This window comes from Crocodylus porosus, unplaced genomic scaffold, assembly GCF_001723895.1.
Source record: "Crocodylus porosus isolate Cpor-Errol unplaced genomic scaffold, CroPor_comp1, whole genome shotgun sequence".
Taxonomy (NCBI): domain Eukaryota; kingdom Metazoa; phylum Chordata; order Crocodylia; family Crocodylidae; genus Crocodylus; species Crocodylus porosus.
The window spans coordinates 9,574,656-9,593,171 of NW_017728931.1; the positions used below are offsets into that span (position 1 = coordinate 9,574,656).

General features: G+C 43.6%; 1 protein-coding gene across 2 annotated transcripts in view; it reads left to right on the forward strand.

Moving 5' to 3' along the window:
- Positions 1–1,937: 1,937 nt before the first annotated feature.
- Positions 1,938–18,516, forward strand: part of TSPAN9 (tetraspanin 9) — a 203,463-nt gene continuing 186,884 nt past the window's right edge. The window contains exon 1 of one of the 2 annotated variants that reach the window (XM_019544185.1): positions 1,938–2,038. The gene's annotated coding sequence lies outside the window, so the exon portion shown is untranslated. Of the gene's footprint in view, positions 2,039–7,487; positions 7,512–18,516 lie in introns of those variants that run through there. The other variant, XM_019544183.1, reaches the window with a different exon arrangement.

Below are 18,516 nucleotides of genomic sequence, written 5' to 3' on the forward strand. Positions count from 1 at the left end.
GAGAGCTCAATTAGGGGCAACACCTCAATAGAAGCCCAAGTCACCATGTGTTCCTGCATATGCACCCAGCAAAAAGGGTATGTTTGGGAAAATTCCATATTGCAGCTGCTCATAAGGATGAGGCAGGGGGTGAAGGGAATGAGTATGGGGTTTGTATGAGAATCCTGCTTCCACAGAGGTAGCTTACCCTGGGACACATGGGACAGAGGAGCTGGGGCTTCAGTCCAGTGAGAGGGACTAATGGAGATGATGATCTGCTGAGGGTTGGTTTGAGGTATGCACAGGAAAGGTAGAAGTGAGCCGCTACATGCCTTCCCCCCCACTCCCCTGCCCTTCTACTTTTTTGGCAACTCCTAGAGTAGTTGTTCTCAACCTTTATAGTCTGAAGTCGCCCCTTGTTAGACTTGTGCACCCCTCAGAAAATGCCAGCACTTAATTTTCATTCCTTTTTTGTCTATGGAAAAATAACACAGCAGTTCTTCTGCTGGAAAGAACTCAGACCACAACAGGTCAGAATAGTTCTGAAAATGTAGATTTCCGTTTGAAGTCTCTGGGTTTATCTTCTGAATCGTACAGGTGCTTGTACACCTCACAGTGCCAATATTGCATGTCTCCCCACAGCACCCTTTAAAGGATCTTGCAGGATCCCAGGGTGATATGGACCCTTATTAAGTATTACTGTCCTCCCTAGAAGGCAACCCTTCAAAAGCTGGTTTGGGGCATGCACAGGGAAGGGTGGCCATGGTTTGCTACAGCTTTCCTCACCTCCCCATCTGTTCTCTGCTGTGGTGATGTGGTGGACCCCAAGCCCTAGCATGTCCCAAGACAATTTGGTATGTGTAGGCAGGTACTACCATGCATGCTTATCCTTTTTCCCTACCTAGATTTGCAGCCTCTCACTGGCATCTCAGGGCTTCCCTTCAAGTCACCAGTACTTAATTTCAATTACCTGGTATTTTTCCTTCTGCAGCTTTGGTGTACAAATCTTATTATACTATAAGAGTTCCTTCCTGGGGGGAAAAACCATGTCATACACCAGAATGCACAGTGACTTTGCAGTGAAGATAAGCCACTTGAGAGAGTTCTTGCACCAAAGAGCTTACAGTGCAAGCAGACAAGGCAGACAAAGAGAAGAACTATTTTCCAGGCATGGAAACAATATCCAGAGATATTTGGCAACCTGTTGCAGGTCACCTATTTAGTTTGTGGCAGAATGAGTAGAAACCATGAACTCATGAGTCCCAGGCCAAGTATGGCAGTAAGAAGCCTGGCCTTCCTCTTCAGTCACTGCTGCAGATCAATGTGTTTTCTAATAAAACTACTGTGCCTGTGTAGTGCCTGTATCTTGTTTAGTTGGTATCCACAATAAGGAGCTGCACCTTATATGCATCTAGTGGAGCATATTTCTAGCATGGAGATGCTACATCTTGGAGAAACTGTTCTGGTAACTCAGATATGGCATGTAGGACCTCCTGTACCCCAGCTATCCTAACTTCTAATAGGGAGATTTTGTTTTGGGAGCCAAGTGCAGTGTCAGCAGAAAGCCATGAACTGCATCAGCCATCAGCCTGGCCTCTCCTCACAACCTACAGATTTGAGAATTGGTGTTATCTTTTTTAGAGGAGAAATGCAAAAGAGGGGGAAAGCTGAACTTCCAATATCAGTAATGTATAGTAAATAATGGCAACATGGTATTGGGTTAAAGACACCTCTGTCAGCCACCCTCTCCATATTCAGAGGATGCCAGCTATATTAGCCAAAGAGATACTTATATTCTTGGAAACTGTAAAAGGTAAATGGGCACTTGCCAGTGCTAGCATGTATTCCATTTAAAGTTTCACCTTCCATTCTCTCCTACTTATCCACACGTTTTTCCTCATTTGTTGCATTCTATAAATTGTAAACGTTGGTTTTTAAACAAATTGTTTCTTTTTCAGCTATGAAAATATAGAGATTTTGATAGCAACAGATGTGCCACTGCCCTCTTAATCCAGCTGTACAGAAAACGTTTTCCAGTCAACAGTACCAACTGTAAAAGGTATGAATCCATACCTCTTCACTTGATTTCTGTTAAGTGTGAAAACTTGAAAGCTGTCAAAGAATTGTGTTAATTTCTTCATAGATATTTTTGTTCTCTTTCCTTTCTTTCTTTAAAACCATTAGTGCTGTTTACAAAGATTGGTCAATGCTATACTAGATATGATGCACAGAGAGAAAAATCATGTTTGTACACATTTTTCATGTTTTACAAGGTATAATGGTTTGGGAATTTTTTTCATGTTTTCTCATTTTCTTTTCTCATTAGAATTCAGATCTTGTCTACCTCACAAGATTCCTTTAGTAGTTAGAGTAAGATATGAGAACTCCCAGTCTCCACTGGAATCACCCCAAAAACAACTTCTAGCGGGACAGAAAAAAACCCCAAACTTTAAATTTTAGGTTGTTTGGGTGTTTAAAAAAATGATGCACACTTAAAATCACAAACCTTATTTTACAAGATGAATTTATTTAAACCACCAATTTTAATCATAATTTACATCAGTAAGCAGGAAACCTTCCTTTAAATAATCAATTTTAGTCATTTACATTTTGACTTGCTTTATAATAGGAAGGTAGGTTGATTTTTAATAACTGGCATAATTTAACACCTCTTTACTAATCAGGAGTATACTTTGTATCTTTGTACATTTATTCAAGTAATTATGACTTAAAATATGTTTTTAAGACCCTTAATTTTTCCAATTTTAATGTGTTAGAAAGCAGTGAATCACACATTTCTTATTTACTAGATAATGTATTCTTTTACTCGTGATTTTGTCAAGCTGTATTTGGATGAACATGTAGAATTCAGTTACGGTTGTACAAATTGTTTTTCATGTTTGTTAAATAGAAATGTGGTCTGTTAGTTGAATAAAGCCTTAAACATAATGGACAGAAGAAAAAAGTAAGTTTAGCCACATGTTTTGTTTTTTAAACAGGAAGAATTCTCTAGATAGTTAACTGAATCGATTGTTTCTAGTCACCCGGTGTTTTAAGATTTTCGATATAACAGAATTCATCCTTTACTTTAGGGGTTGGCAGCCCATGGCCACGGGCTGGATCTGGCCCACAAAGTGGTTTTGATACTGTGGGTTGTAGCAGCATGGGGAATCAACAGCACTGTGTCCTCCTTCTCAGCCCTGCACTGGACTGCTGATCCCCTTCCAATAACCCACTCTGAAGCCATCCTTGCTCTCTCACCCCCTACAGCATGTGCTGCTTACTGTCACCACTGGATTTACCCCTCCACACTGTTGCTGGGCATGGGAGTTGGTGGTGCATGAAGCGTGTGGCACAGGTGGCAGCATGTGGTAGAAGGCAGCTTGGGCACCGTGGCAGTGGGGTGTGGAGCAGGGAGTGGCACCTCATGGTAGGCAAGCTGCTGAAAGATGGCAGGGAATGGGATCTGTGGCAGCCTGCTGCTCGTCAAAGTTGCTCAGCCCTTTCTCCACCACAAAGCTTTATTCATATAGGGGAGAGAAAAACAAGTTTTCCTTCTCTTGTAAGTCTCACTTGATTTGTTAGCTTTGAATGAACCAGTCATCAAGCTGAATTAATTAAAGAAACTGAAATGTAAAACGTATTCTTTCTGTATCTGCAAAAAAGGTCACTGCTGCCTTAAGCTGGTTTAGGACTTCAGCAGACTGTGAGTCTGGGTGCTCTGGCAGTGACTTCCACCAGTTCTCTGGTTTGGCTTTCTTTAAAATGGTGGCAGCAAACCTGTAGTGCTAGAATAGCTTTTATTTAGGCTGAATGATTTTAATGGGGTATAAATTTAGACCTGGAAATGATGACAACTTATGTTTAAATTTTAATTTTTAATAGGTACATTTTAAAAAGAAAAATGTATATACTTTAAATTACACACTTTAAAAATTGAAAGTCCTGGTTTAGCTGCTTTTATTCTCCCTGTTTGTCTATTCCTTTCTGTCTGTCATAAAGACACAGAAATAAAAGCAGTACTTTAAAAAAAATGTGCAGCTCATCTTTGAAATTAGGGGTGTTAACTTCAGGAGTTCCTGTTCAATTTTATGTTGCTCTAACATCGTAACTTCTGCATTTTCTGTCTTTAAAAAATAATGAGCTGTCCAGTCTTAACTGCTGAATCAATGTAGTTTTTTGATGTCCTGTATTCACAAGACCGTGCAGTTGTGTGAATTTCTGCACATCCAAATATAGAGATGCTGAAGTAGACTCCTTAGCAATTCTTTTAGCCCTACCTAGATGGCATTTTCCTGTCAGGGGCTTGCAACTAGAATGGTAAGGACACACAGAGCAGCAGCCCCTGCATTCCTGCCTTCCAGCAGAATCCCATAAAGAGGTGTCTGCCTGTAATTCAAAACGCTAAGAGGTTCCAGGCTAAAGCAGTGGAAGGCCCCACTTCTGGCATTTGTGCAGCAGCTGCCTGGGCACTTTGCCATACATCAGCGGTGCTATAGATTCCCTCTCCATCCTGTCCTCGTTCCCTTCCTCCCTGCTATTTCAGATGCTTTCACAGAACTGAGCTGCGTGAACTTTCCACAGGAAGGGAAAGCGGTGTCATTCACTTTGGAAGCTTGCCAGATTTATTTTTTTTAGTTCCTGTGTTACTGAAACACATTAGTCTCTCTTCTCCCAGTCTTCTCTCTGACCCTTCTTATGGACTTGATGATGTTTTAAACCTTTTATGGCCAAGGTTAGCGAATGTCCTTTCACTCTGTGCTATATTATCGGTAATCAGGTTATAGTCAGTCTCTTTCCAAATCAAGACCATAAAAGGACTAGCAGTAGTGATCCATCTGAATTACAAACCTCTGAGCCAATGCTTCCTTATCAAAGTTTTTCCAGCCACAGAAATCAACATTTCTAAACTTGGGACTCTCAGTAATTTAAAATAGCTTTTCACCTGCAGATGTTTTAAATGATGGCTGGGATGGCATTATTAGCTGCCTCCTTCATTTTCTCAGAAGCTATAACCAGAAGCTTATATACCATCTGTCTGTCTTCTTAAAGAAAATTGAAATAAAGATAAAAGTCTTGTTGGCACTAAAGAAATTTAGAGAACTATTTCACTGAAGCAGCTGTATCTGATGGGTATTTTGTGAGCAGGGAAAAATTGCCTCTCATTTTCTAACAAAACCCTTATATCACCTTGATTGTGAAAATATTGTGAGAAAGATGAAGACTGTTTAGATGAGAATCTGATGGACTGATGGACTGATCTGCTACACATATTAATATACATTGAGATGAGACCTTTACTAAAGCATGTTTTGGTTTATTTAAACTATGCCTCACATATTCATCTACTGTTTTAATGACCGTGCCCTAAAGTAAGAAACCACTGTGGCCAAACAGATGTGATGTTAATGTTCAAGAGCACTGTAAATCTAAAATTAAAGGACAGAAGGGACTTTCTGGGTCACCTGGTTCAGACCTCTTCATGAGATGAGATTTCATTTACAAAATTTGTGACAGTTTATCTGATTTCCTCTTAAGGGATACAGCACAACACGTTATTCCAGTGCCTAAATCCCTCTTCACAGGGCTTCTTTTAGACCTCTCCCTGCACTCCTTGCTCCATTGCTGTTAAGGAAAAATATTCTTGGAGGATGAGATGGTTCCTGTGATAATCAGTAATGAGCTATAATAGCTTTCCTATATCATTATCGTGGGTTTGCATCCAGCCCAGGCTGGTAGCGTTGGAAAGTTATTGCCATCTGATAGCTTTCTGATGGCTCGTGAGAAATGAACTTCGATCCAGATCTTAGTGGACAGGGTCATATAGGACAATATATGAAACTCCTATTGCTTATTCTGTTATTGGCAGCCTTTGCTCTGTGAATAGGCCCTGGAGATGTAACTAACTTTTGATTTATGTTCCCTCTAATTTTGTTGCCTTTGTGCAGAGCACATGACTGCCTAAACTGCTAGTTAAAATCTAAAGCCTGGTCTAAATAGATTATGTGGTAGGCTTATATCAGCTTCACACTGATTCAGTAGGTTAAAATGATATAAACTCCTAGTGTGGAGGTAGCTTTACTGATATTATGGGAATAAACTGCACTAATACTGCACACAAAATATAACGTTAAAAGAACATTAAGGTTGTAAAGTCAAGCAAGCATGGCACAGGTAGGAAACACAAACATTAAAATTGCTTCTGCAACCTTAATTGGGCCTCCATGTGCAGATACATTGTGATAATTTCTAATGACTGTATTGCATGCTATTTTTCTGTGACGACTGTTGTCTCATTCCATGCACAGGAAGGATGGTGTTCAAGTAGTGAATAACTATTCCACGTTTTGGTTTTTCCCCTCATAGTCCAGTGTGCAGCCCCATGCTTTATTTTACTATCCTATTTAAACTCTGCTATGGAGTCTAAGCTAGTAATTCCCTCAGGCTTTTGGTGGTGTTCATCAGTCACTACAGTGTCAGAGTGCATCGGAGACATTACTGCATTTATTTTTGCAACACCCCTGTAGGAGGAGGAGGGTGTTATGTGATCCCCTTTTGTGCATGGGGAACTAAAGAATAGTTTTGGATGCCCAGTTTGAGATGCCTGATTTTTTTTTTCCGGAGTATTTAGCATTATACAGCAGTCTGGTTCAAAGCACAGCTCCCCATTGACTTCAGTTGCGAGTGCTCAGACCTTCTGAAAATCAAACTTCAGACTCTCAACTCGGGCAGCAAGAAAATGAGGAACACTGTTAGTAAGCTCCCATGGAAAGTTCATTTTTCAGCAGCTTGCCCAGCATCACACATGAACATTGAGGCGAAAACAGAAATAGAATCCAGTAATGCAGGGTATTGTTCAGCTGCTGTGTCCCATAGACTGTCCTTCTTATTTCTGCAAACCCTTGCCTTGTACACTGCATATTTTCCAGCTTCTGTAGCAAATGAGGGGGGCCTACAGATAAGAGTCCTTCATCACACAGTTGTGATTCATCTCCAGAGGAGGTTCAGTCTGTGCATCAAACTAGTAATTTTCAGTGCCACCCCCCCCGATATTCTATCATGTTACATCATATTGTTCTTATGGGTCATTAGCAGTGTTGGAACCTTTACATCCACTACATAGATTTTCGGCACTTGTGCTCATCCTCTGTGTAAGCCATTGCTAAAGGGGAACAGGCCATGTCACTATTGATTTTCATAGATGTTTGCTGGCAGGAGAGAATGGTGAGACTCAGGGATGGATGCTCAGGTTCACTCCAGGCTGCACAAGGGAACGTGCTTAGCTTCTTCTTCCCTCTTCTCCAGTACTTGACCCCTTCTGCCTCTTCCTCTCCAACCTGCTCCATTCCTATTTCTTTTCAAGCTGAGACTCGCTGTCCTGGTTCTCTGCTTCTCAACTAATCAGTCCCAGTCTCCCTGCCCCAGGTTTTTATCATTAATCCTAATGGTTGTAAGTGTCACAATCCCTCTACGAGGTTGGGAGGTGGTGTCTTCTCAGTTCTATGGAGGAGGAAGAGACAAGAACAATGAGGGTAACCTTGTGCAATTTTTTGCATACATCCCAGCCAATAATATAATTTAAAAGAATGGAGAGGTGCTCATGGGAAACACTCACCAGCAAAAAACCTTAAAAGTCCAGTGAAACATCCTGCTTCTTAACCTCATATTGTATTAACTGCTTGAAAATTTCACTGCTCCAGAAAGGTCTCACATGCCTATGCCATGTGCAAAATAACCTGGCGCGCACACTACAAATCAAAACCTTCAACTATTCCCTCCACATTTTTATATTAAACAAACAAATTAGTCAAATTTAGGATATCCACAAAGAATTGTCTTGTGACCTTTGCCCCCAAACCCTCTGTCTGGTCTTGCACATGAAGGTGTGACTGTGGCAGACAATAGTTCCATACTTCAGCTGGAACATAGATAATTATTTCACGGGCCTTCTTGGCTCTGACTACCCAAAAACATTTTGGAAAGTACAGATTGAGAAATATGTTCAGCAGCCTCTGAAATACAGCCCCCTCTGTGATGGAGTGCATGTTATAAATGGAGGCAGTTTTAATGACTACTGATGTTGTGCTCTTGAGCCTCTGTTTAAGGACGGAACAACGCTTGCTTTCCTTCAGGTCTCTGGATCTTGTGTGTTCTTTGACTTCTCAAAAGTGACAGAAAATGCCTGTATTGGTTCTCTCTCCTGCCTTCGTGAGAATGTTAGCTAAATGCCATCTATGTCTGCTGACCTACAAAGAGTGGTTTGCTTGTTTGTTTTTTAACTAGATGTCCTTTTGCCATCCTGTTACTACTTTTGGGGTGGTTTGCCAAGATCAGTGCTAATATTCACTTTCTCTGCTTATTACCTTCTTCTCAGACCCCTATCCATATTCACTGAATATTGCTGAGGCTTGTCTATGCTAGGACAGGAGCAGGTCCTGGGGAGGAAGGGGCTGAGTGCGCTCCACTCACTCATGTCCACAGGCATGCTCCTGTCCTGGAAGTTTGCCCTCAATCTCCAGCCTGGCCGAGACTGACTGCTGGGAAATAAGCCAAGACTAGCCTCGCTTATAAAATTGCAGGTTTGGAGCATGTCAGCAGTTATGGATGTGAGCTCAGCCCTGTCCTTCCCTGGCCCCACCGCTGCTGTAATATAAGCAAGCCCTCTCTGGCCCAGAGTAATTTCTTGATCAGTGTTCTCATTTAACAGACATTTTGGTCTGTTTATAGACTTTCTTCCTAGATGTATAATGGACAAAAAATCTTCTAACTATATGTGTGTGATTCTGTGTCCTTTTACCCAGTTTGGTTTGTCCAGGTTTGTTCACTAGTGGATATAATCTGGAAGGTTAAAAAAATGAATTATGGTTGGTGAAAGACAAAATTATCATGTTAATGGCATGGAGATTAGAAAACTGACAGTAATAGAAGATCCATTATCCTCTTTGAGGGCCCAGACAGTTAGAGGGCAGCATTTGTCACTGTATACATATAAATGTGAAGGCCCAACAGTAATGGGGGGCATACTGGTAGAGGGAAGGTGAGGGGCCAGAAATAAGGTCGCTTGTACCTGAGCTCTTCCTGGCCTGTCTGTGATTCTGGCTTCCTAACTTTACAGTGTGTTAATTTAGTATTCTGTGCTGAACATGCAGGGGTGTTTTTGTAATAAATTTTGGGGCTCATTTTCTAATGACTGGGGTTCCCATGCTGGCATCTAATTGATAATCCCAAAGATCTCAGTTGAGGATGGTGCCCCTTGAGAGCACAGAGATATTTGAGCAAAATGGAGCTACCGTATGCAGAGCACTTTCAAAACTCTTTGTTACAAAGTATTTGGTGGAAGCTGTTGGGTCCAGAAAGTCTGGCCCTCTAAGTCTGTGAAACAGCAGCTCTTTTGCCAGAGACCTTTCTCGAGTGCTCCTGGAGTCTCTCTGACACAGCTTTTCTGCCCTGTCTCTCTTGACATTTCTTTTCACTATTTATACATGCTGAGCCTTTCTGTCTAAGGCTCTGATGTGCTTTCCAGCCTTCCTTATAAAACTTCAACGTGTCTGACTGTCTCCTTTCCTCTTTTAGACCTCGGCGCTCGTTGACTTTCGCTCTAGCTGCCCATTGGTATCTCGGGATGCAGTGCTCTGTGCACTCTAATATGCTTGGGCTTATGCTTTCTATTTGAGCCAGGCTCTGTCATGTGATAGTTACATTCTGCATTCTTACATTGGTAACAAGATGCTTTCTGCATAACCTGCTTCCCTACATCCCTTCAGGGTCAAGCCTCCAGTAACACACTCTCTCTGTTGCCATAGACGGAGTTGCAGAGCACCTGTCAAGGGTGGGAGAATGGGGAGGGGAAGATACTGAGTGTGCTTGGGTTGTGAAATATGGCAGGTCAGAGGGGCCTGTTGGTTGTGCAGTGTAACTGTAGGGAGTTCTTGGGTTTTATATCTGCTTCGAGAGCATTTCGCTTGTAAATGGATAGAGAGAAGGGAGGGGGGAATCTCAGATGCCTTAAACATACTAAAAATAGGAATAGTTGCCCAAATGTCTGTGTTTTCCTTAATTCCCTTCTGTGCTCTTGCTTGTAAATAACCTATAGCTCACGCTTCTTTAGACTTCTCTGGTTCTACCGATGTTCACTCAGACTGGAGGAGCATAAGGTGGGCTTACCACCTTTTTTTGCCCATATGAAAGAACATATTCTCAAGAACAGCAAAGTATCACTGTAAACAAACCTTTCATTTGGGATAGTCTTCAGCAAATCTGCCATTAGAAACCCTTCTCTGTCTGTCTCTCTTGCTCTCTGCTTCTCTTTCCCTTCCCTCTCTCCCTGAACCAAATGTTTTGGGGATTGATTTTTAAAATCCAGTTTACTAATTGAGTCTGAGGATTCCAAAAGAAATGGACCTCTTAGGAAGGATAGACCTCATGGGTAAAGTACAGGACTGGTGAGAAATCTAAATGCATCTCCTTGTCCTGCTGGTCTCAGTTTGGCACCTGTAAAATGAAGATACCAGTGCACTTTTCTCCCACTCTTCGTGTCTGTTTATACTGCAGGTGGAGGAGAGTCTTTTATTATGTGAATGTAGAGGGCCAATGATTTGAGTGCTAGCTGGAATATGAGATACTTGGGTTCAGCTTCCTGTTCCTACCATAGGCTTCCTTTGTAACCTTGGGAAAGTCACTTGGGCAAATCTCCTGGCCACATGACACAATCCAGTGCTGTGCAGAGATGTCTGAGCAACCTGGCTTGGGTACTGGAAGCAGCATAGAGGCATTAGCACAGTACTCTGCCCAGACTAATCGGCCTGGCTGTGAGGATCAGGGTAAATTAGCCCAGGTGTAAACCTGCAGTAATATAGCTGGGTTATTCAGGCATCCAAAGGCAGAGGCAGATGCAACATTTGAGAAGTTTCCAAGTGTAACAGGCTTGGAAACATTTAAAAAAGTAACATCATCAGCCCCCAGACACAAACAGCCCCTGTGGCACATCCTAGCTGGAATTCTTCAAAATTGTGGTGATTGGCTGCAGCAGCATACTCTCCAGTTAGTCTCAGTGGGTACTCACCTGCCACTCACCTCTGCTCTCCCTGGGCATCCTTCCCCTGCCAGACCTGGTAGAGCAAAGACCTTTCCCCCTTCCCATGCTTTGGGAACTCGAAAAAAACATGGGGATTGGGGGCTGGGTAGCTAGAAAGCTGACTGCAGCTACAGTAGTGCAGGTCTGGGTGTCTGGGGGTGTCACTTTTGATGGTGTGGAGTACCCTGAGTATTGGAAGCCTCAGCACTCTGGCAGCTGCTGGCAGTGACGCTCCCTGCACTTGTGGAGGGGGCAACAGCAGGGAGAAGAGACCACCCAGCTCTGGTGGTGGTGGGAGAGCAGAGGTGGAGTCACAGGAGCATGCCTACTGACAGCCTGCTTTGCCTTCCCCACTCTGTGTGTGCGTGACGGGGAGAGGGGGCAGTGGAGAGCTGTGGAGGACCCAGGAGTCTCCTGCCTTGTTCTGTACACATGTAAGAAGGAACAAAACACTTCAGAACAGTACCTGATTCAAACAGGTACTGTTTAGAGCACTTCAGCTATTATTAGAGTGCTTCAAAGGGCATGTATATTTGCAGGGCTTGCTCTTTGAAGTGCTTTGAAAGGCAACTTCTCTCTGAACCCCAAAGTATCTCGTTTGGAGCTAGCTCTGTTGTCAGGTGCCTCTTAAGTATTGCAGTGGCCCTTGTCTTTGTTGCTTACATCTGGCATGTTGTAGACTATTCTTGATATTTCTGGTTCTGTGCTTTGTGGTTGTGTGTGAGGGTTTGAAATGGCAGTTTTGGTTGCCTGTGAATGCAGGGGGTTGGACTTAATGTCCCAGTCCCTATTTTCCTACCTAGGCATTAGTCAGCCAGCGTGTGTGTAATTGCTGAGCCATGTGATAGTGTTCTCAGTGGCCAGGTACAGTTGCTGTAATCATGTCTGAACTTAGCCAGTGGGCAGTCATCGACAATATGGGACAGTGTGTGTTTTGCCACAGCTACAGACTGGATTGTTGCGAAGAGCCCAGCGATGGAGGTTGGCTGCACAGAACTTGTCCTGTCCAGAGCCTATTCAGCAAGGCCCACTGACAGCATGGTAGTTTAAAGCCAGATGGGCAGTCTGTAGGATCTGTGATAAGGAACTTATTTGGTGGTAATGTCAACCTCCATTCCTCACACCAGAGGGTTTCGCTGTGCAGTCCTAGTGTGGCAGTTTGGATCACAGTGGGTGTCATGATGGTAGACACGCAGCAGCTGGATTTAAGAGATTGTTGTACAGCGGCAGGCTTGGATTGGCATAGATCTTCTCCAGTAGCTTGCTAGTTGCAACTTCCCGTCAGATACAAGGGAGAACAGTGTTGCTCAGGACTGGGAGCCATGGTAGAAGGGTCGGTTAAAGAGTACCTGAGATAATTGATCCAGGCATTGTGCAATGTAGACATCACCTTAGTGCATTTGCACATCAGTCCTCATCGCTACGATTTATTTACTCCCCCTCTACAGAGGTGTTGAGAAAATAAATATATTAGTATGTGTGGTCAGTAGATAAGTGCAGTCGCTTATACAGTGAGGCACTGGTCTTACTTGGAAACTCTATGTGCTACTTTAATAACTATATCAGGTACTTTTTCTCTATTACTCGGGATCTGATTTTACAGCTTTGTTGCCTCCATTGGGATTCTCAACTTCTATTTTACGCTATATTAGCTCTCAGTTTTTCTTGTTATTGAGTTGAAATTTTCAGTTTGAATTTACTTTCATTACTCAGGTGCTAACCTGCTAATATTTCCTTTCCTGTTGCAAAATAAGCACAACCTTTGTGCTGTAGTTGTTCTTGCTGCATAGGCATTTGCCTTCGCTTTTAAGATATTGCAAATCGAACAAGTAATTTTTGTGGGCTGAAAATGGTGCATTAGGTTTTATTTGATCTCCAAGGTGCAAGGCAAATGGTTTGATTATAAAATTCCACCTTTTGATAACTCTGAATAGGGTGTGTGATAAACAAATGTGGGCTTTAACTGAAGAATAAATATTGCTACAGGACATCTCACAAGAAATAAATCACTAAGAAAAATGTCTCTGGGGCTGTTCATTTTTTTAAGCCTACTGTCCCTGCTAGCAGCAGGCAGTAAAATATTGTAAATCCATCACTGTGTGTGAATATACTCTGTAATCTGAATGTAGCAAGAACATGAATATATAAGGACAACATCTACATTTTAAAATAACGCACAACAGGTATGTAATACTGGACCAGGATTATTTTCATTAGAGTCCAGACTGTTCATAGCAGAATGTGCTTGTGCTTAGGTTGACTTTATTTTTTCTCTCTGTGAATAAATTGTGCAGAAGAGTACCTGTAGTAAATTAGGAATGTGTGTGTATGCACACGTACACACCCTGCACTAAGATTACAGAGAATTCTAGATGAGAGTTACATTTGCTTAGCTGTGATTTTGACTTTGCAATTGAAGGGGGAAAAAAACTAGGCTTTAAAAAGGGTCAAGATTAATTTAAATAGAACATGCTATCCTTTGCTCGAACAAGCAGAGATTGCCCACAGTGGACACAGTCCAAACTGCCTTTGCTAGTAAATGCAATAGGGGCCCTGCTACATGGTCAAATTCAAGTTGGGTAGAAACCAACTACATAGTTGTTACACATTTTTAGGCACTAACTTTATAGCTTGTTGGGTTTTTTTTATAGCTGGATAATCATTTTTATCATGTGATAATTACTTTGCAGGTATGGCTACTCTAAATTTATTGCATGATTAACCAGTTAATTGCATAATATATGTTACATATAGCAGCGGGCTAGGAGTTCTAAACCATGAGTGTGCTTGCAGACTCTTAGTCCTTATTCTTCCTCCTGCTCATTAGCAGGGATATGGGTTTTCCATTTCCCATGGAAAAATGGGAGGGAAAAAGGCATTTTCCCTTTTAACTGAAAAAACGCTGATGTCTCATTTTAACGGTGGATTTTCCATTTTTGCAAAGAGCTGTCTGCATGCTGTTCCAGCCTGCAAGGGGCTGGGGGAATGGGAGAAGGGTGGTCAGGCAGGGGGCACCATGTGCATGTGCACATTCACACATACGTGTGGCCATCAGGCAGCCTGGAGAGCAGCTCTTGCAGGTAAATCTGGCAGGGGGGATTGAGACCCCCATAGGGAGGAAGGGAGGGAGGGATTTGGGTAGCACTGAGACTGGGGCTGCTACTGCTGCCCAGCTTGGGTGGTGCATGGAGCTTGGGGCTCAGGGGCAGACTAAATGGCTGCAGGCCTGGGTCGGGGGGGCCTGGCTGCCTGCTGCCACTGTGCGTACTCCCAGGGGAGAGAGGGGGGAGCACGTGCCCCCCAGATTTGTGCGTGGGGGGGGCGGATGTGCGTTGCCCACTGTGGGCTCAGGCTCGCTGCCCTCTCCCCAGGGCCTCCACAGTGCAGGGGGCAGGACCTGGTTCAGCAGGACAACTTGGGACCAGGCAGGGATGCTCCTTGCTGCTGCGAGCCCCACACCGCCCTGGCAAAGCACCCCGTGCCTGCCTGCCTGGCAGCAGCGAGGGCAGCAGCACAGAGTTGTGCCCCTTACTGCTGCCAAGCAGGCGGGGGGCACCTCACCAGGACGACATGGGTCTCCTGGTGGTGGCACTGAGCTTCCCCACCCAGCCCTGCTCTGCCCTGCTGCACCAGGTCCTGCCCACTGGCCTGCAGTGGCCTCAGAGGAGGGCAGCAGGGTGGGGAGTCCCGAGCCCACAGGAGGCAGCCTGCCCCTGACCACCCCCCCACATGGGCAGCAGCTGGGGCTTGGGTGCTGCTGCAGGGGTCAGGGGGCTGCCGACCTGGGTCCTAGCCCCATAGCCCTGTCCGCTGGGGGCCCCTTCAGCAGGGCTGGGGAGGCCAGGGGGCTGTAGGTGGGGGGTGAGGGGCAACATCAGTGCTGGTGGGTTGTGACTTGGGAGTGAGAGGCCTGGACCTGCATTCTGGTGGGCAAAAGGGGCAGGGGGAGCTCTGACTTTCCATAATAAACCCAAAATCAAATACCAAAATGTATAGGTATTTATTATTTATTTTATTATAGTGATTGAGGCACTGGTAGGCTTCCAAATTGCTTTAAAATTGTAAATATAGCAATAAAACATTGTGTTCGATTGATACCTATATATATAGTGACATTTCATTTTAATCACAGATTTGGCGGGGGGTGAGGGTGGTATCATAGAATTTGTGTTTTTTAAACAGAGAAAACCAAGGTCCCTGCTCATTCCCAGCAGTCTGTTGTCTTCCCCCAAGTTTTTCTTGCTCTGAGAAACCTGACTGTTGACATGTGAAGGCAGAGGAGCTTTGCATCTTTTAGACTAACTAAATTAGAGATATGTATAGCATAAACTTTTGTGAGCTGGAGCTCACTTCATCAGATGTTGTGGAAAGATGTGCATATTATTTTTTTAAACTGCTTTTAGTTTAGAGCAGGAGGCAGCAACCAGCAGCCTACAGGCCAGATCCAGCCTGTTAAGTGATTGCATCCAGCCTACCGATCCTGGATGTCAGTGGCGATTCTACAGCAGGGGAGAACAATGCAGTAGCATTTCTTTGCCTCTGAACGGCTTACCTGCATTCAGCCTTTGGCTGCCCTAGCCCTTCTCTCTCTCTCCCTCTCTCTCCCTCTCTTTCTCCCCGTCTCACCTCACTCTCTTACTGCAGCTGTTGCTTCTCTTGCTGCAGCTGAATCCATCATTGGCAGAAGTCAGTGGTGACAAGAGTTGGTGGTGAGGGGTAAGGGGCAGCTGCTCTCACTATAAAGCAAAGAGGGCTGTGGTGGCAGCAGGAAGCTTGGGGTGATGATGGCTCATGTTCAGAGCCATCTGCCTTATTTTTGTCCACTGTTCCTTAAAGGTTGCTGGCCCCAAGTCTAGAGTGATTTTAGGATGTCTCTGGGAGGAGTAATATGCTTTTTCTGATTTACTTGCAGAAGGGAACTAGCAAACTAGCTCTGCAGTTCTGTTGGAAGCTGGTGGATCTGACACTCGGTTTGTACTGTCACACACACTTGCATTAGTTTTATGGAAATTAACTAAAATTCATTTTGCCATGTCTATTGATACTTTGCACTTCTCTATTTGGACTCTGTGGGCAATAACTAGATTGGCAAAATCATGCAGAATAGTGGACGCTGAACCATGTGAGGGTCAAGCTCAAACATTGACTGCACAGGTCTTGTAAGCATAAAATCTGTTGACTGCACACATCATTGCTCTTGGTGCAGATCTGATATTTTGAATATTTACTAAGGAAGTTTTATGGAGTGCTTGCAGATGAGTGCTTTAGCCCTTTCATCCGCAGTGCCCTTGAGAAGTATGAAGGAATGAGAAAGCAACCATTAAACGGTACCTTTTTGCTATGGTTACAGGATTAGCTGCTCTTCTCTGCCCTTCCTGGTCTCCCTTAGGGCACCTGCTTAAGTGTAAGGTCTTATGCTTTTATGTCCCTTGGGGAAGCATCCTACAGTTTGTCCATTCTCACACTGGGCCCTGGATTAGCCAAGATGTGTATCAGCTACATGTACCCAGCAGGTTCAGTAGGTTTGTAAGATCAAAATATGTAAAGAAAAAATATTTTAAAATTTTCCTTGCACAAGACTTATCATTTCCTTGATGAGAACCTCAGCTGCCCAGACTTCTTCAGACACTGCTGTGAGAAGTTTTGTTTTAGTTTTGTTCCCCAGGCAAACATATCTGAACAAAATTGCTCTTCTTCAGAGGGACTGTCTTTATGCTGTGATATTATTTTTGATTTCTAGGCTGTACAGGCTGTTTCTGTAATGGCATTGGCTCTTAACAGTCCTCAAGTGTTTTCAGAATGGTGGTTTATATTGAGCCATTCTGTTTCCTTCATGCTTGTTTTTCCTTTCAGCTTCTGTTAAACTAGTCATATGGCAGACATCTGAAAAACCAGGTCAACATACAATATTCATAAACAGTTACAGGGTAGCTCCAATCTGTGATGTCTTTCGCTTAGACTGCTGCCAACTGTGGTGAAAGTAAGCCCTAAACGAACATGTTGTGGCACGTTTCTGTGAAGCAAGATTTACAAATGACAAACTGTGCATTGTTCAAGTCCTCGTGCTTTCTGTGTTGCACCAGGGGTCCTTACCCAGTACGGGCCCTGTGTTCCTTATTGTCCCTGGAGTCCATGGGCGCTCTGCCTAGCGTGAGCTCAGCATGACACAACTAGAGCTTCCTCAGAGCTCCTTTCTCTGTTCAGCCTCCTGTTCATTAATTTTATTAACTCCTGCCAACTTTAATCCTTGGAATCTCAGTTTATTCTGCCTTTATTCATCGCTGAATCTAGTTTAACTATTAATTGCCACATTGATTACTTGGCATCATAGCTATACTGACGGCTTATCACTGACTGTGACTACTTGCCATTAACTGCCTTATTGATTCCATCACCTTGCCGTACTTTCTGCTCTTCTCCTGTGCCCTGTTTCCATTCGTTTTCTCTGTCCCTCCCTTGCCACTACATCATCTTTCCTCTCCTGTCTTCTCTGCATTCCTACACCTGTCCCTTAAAGTCCTCCATAAAGCTTAGTCCTTTCCTCACTTCTGGCAACATGAACTCTAGCTATGACAAATATCTTCATTCCCCATAAACAGTTTCATGCTGTGTGGCCATCATCCGATCCCATGTGGTCATTAAAGACAAATGAGTATCCAGAGGCCTCAGTTAGATTGTGTGAGGCACTGTACAAATATATGGGATAGAATTCTCCCCCTTCCACCCTCTCCACCTATCCCTGGGTCTCTCTGTATCCCCATTCCTTCCTTTCCTGGATTACTGAAACCAAAGTCTTCCTTAGTAACTAAGTGTCAGGCATTACCCAATCCTGTGCAGGTCTCCCTTTTTCTCACCTATCCTTTCCCCACAGAGGTGCCACCAGTGTTTCCTCCTTACCTCAACTCCCTCACTTTATAATTCATGCCATTCATCTCACCTCTGACTTATCCTTTATTGCTGTCTTTTTGTGACATCTCCCCTTCATCTTCTATCTCCATCTTTGAAACTCCAAGTTCCTGTTACTCCACTTGTGTATTCATCTTCAAATCTTTGTTTCTGTTCATGAGATCTTTCTCTTTCTCTCTCCCTCCTTCTCTCCCTCCCTCCCTTCCTCCCTACTCCTTCTCTAGTCTAATATTATCACACAGACTACAGAGATTGTTCAAATCCCTTATTTCACTACATTAACCACTGTCTTGATTTTGGTTTCTTCCAGACTTTGCTGCTACTTACTGGGTATGTTTACATGTGCATTTATGCTGGTTTAAATTTACTGCTCAGCAAGTTTTTTTTCATAGTCATAAAATTTTTTCATGGACATCAGGGCTGGAAGGGACCTCAGAAGATCATTGAGTCCAGCTCCCTGCCCGAAGGGCAGGAAGTCGGCTGGGGTCATAGGATCCCAGCAAGATAAGCATCCAATTTACTCTTGAAGGTGTTCAGTGTAGGTGCTTGAACCACCT